The following is a 1,128-nucleotide window of genomic DNA, read 5'->3' as shown; positions in this document are numbered from 1 at the left end:
AGAGAGAGAGAGAGAGAGAGAGAGAGGGCAAGAGAGAGAGTGATATTCATATATTTGGTTCGTGAAGAAACATATATAGTACACAATCATAGATTTCCACTTTAAACGTCACTGGACGAAAAAGTATTGAATTTAGAGAGTCGTGCCCATTGAGGCTTTTGTTCAAGACGTCGAGGACAACAACAAACTTTAATTCCAGCCAATTTAACCGAGGGATATTTTTCCATAAGATCTGTGCGGGGTCCTTTCTTTTCAATATCTTTATTTTAGACCGTATATGTGAAACACAATCAATACTAGAAATTTAAAATGCCTATTACGGTCGAAGCTGGATCTTCGTTGCTTAAATAATTCAATCTTGAATTACTAATATATATATACTATGTATATATGTACTTGTATATATACCATATTGTAGTCTTTTTTCGAACTGCGCGCCGAATTATTTTTCCGGACTAAATAAACGTAATTAAAACTACTCTAGCAATCGCGAATTAAATTGACAAACAATTTAATAACTTGATGCTGCCATCAAGCATCATATATTATAAAGATGTTAATAAATTTATTGTGAAAAATATTACCTCGGCCGGGACTTGAATCTGGATCTCTTGTATTCCGTATGAGCGTCCTAAGCCATTAGACTACCGAGGCCTTAGTAATATTCTTCGCAATAATCGGTACCATAAGGAAACAACGTCTTTCTTTCAGGCGACGTAATCTAAACAATATCTTTATTTTAAACCGTATATGTGAGAAACACAATCAATACTAGAAATTTAAAATGCCTATTACGGTCTAAGCTGGATCTTCGTTGCTTAAATAATTCAATCTTGAATTACTAATATACAGGGTTGGGTAGTGCCAAGTTAAAAAGCTAAAAGTTAAGTTAAAAAGTTGAAAAGTTAAATAATTTTAACTTAACTTAGTTACATTTTAGACTCTTAACTTTTCAACTTTATTTAGTTAAATTTTATCGATAACTATTAACTTTTTATTGAAATTTTTTGAAGTTAAGTCTAAAACTCAAACATACTTCATTTAGAACATACTCTATATTTTACTTAAAAGTTTTGTTTGTATATATTATTTACATTATATATTGATTTCAATCTAGCAAAAACCGTA

General features: G+C 30.7%; 1 protein-coding gene across 1 annotated transcript in view; it reads right to left on the bottom strand.

The window, feature by feature from the left end:
* The window catches only part of LOC108770233 (lipase 3), an 11,694-nt gene that overhangs the window by 7,956 nt on the left and 2,610 nt on the right, over window positions 1-1,128 (bottom strand). The window lies entirely within an intron of this gene.

The sequence above is a fragment of the Trachymyrmex cornetzi genome, unplaced genomic scaffold, assembly GCF_001594075.2.
Source record: "Trachymyrmex cornetzi isolate Tcor2-1 unplaced genomic scaffold, Tcor1.1 scaffold123, whole genome shotgun sequence".
In the NCBI taxonomy this organism is placed as follows: domain Eukaryota; kingdom Metazoa; phylum Arthropoda; class Insecta; order Hymenoptera; family Formicidae; genus Trachymyrmex; species Trachymyrmex cornetzi.
Note: the sequence above shows the minus strand (reverse complement) of the source record. Positions and strands in the feature narration are given on the sequence as shown.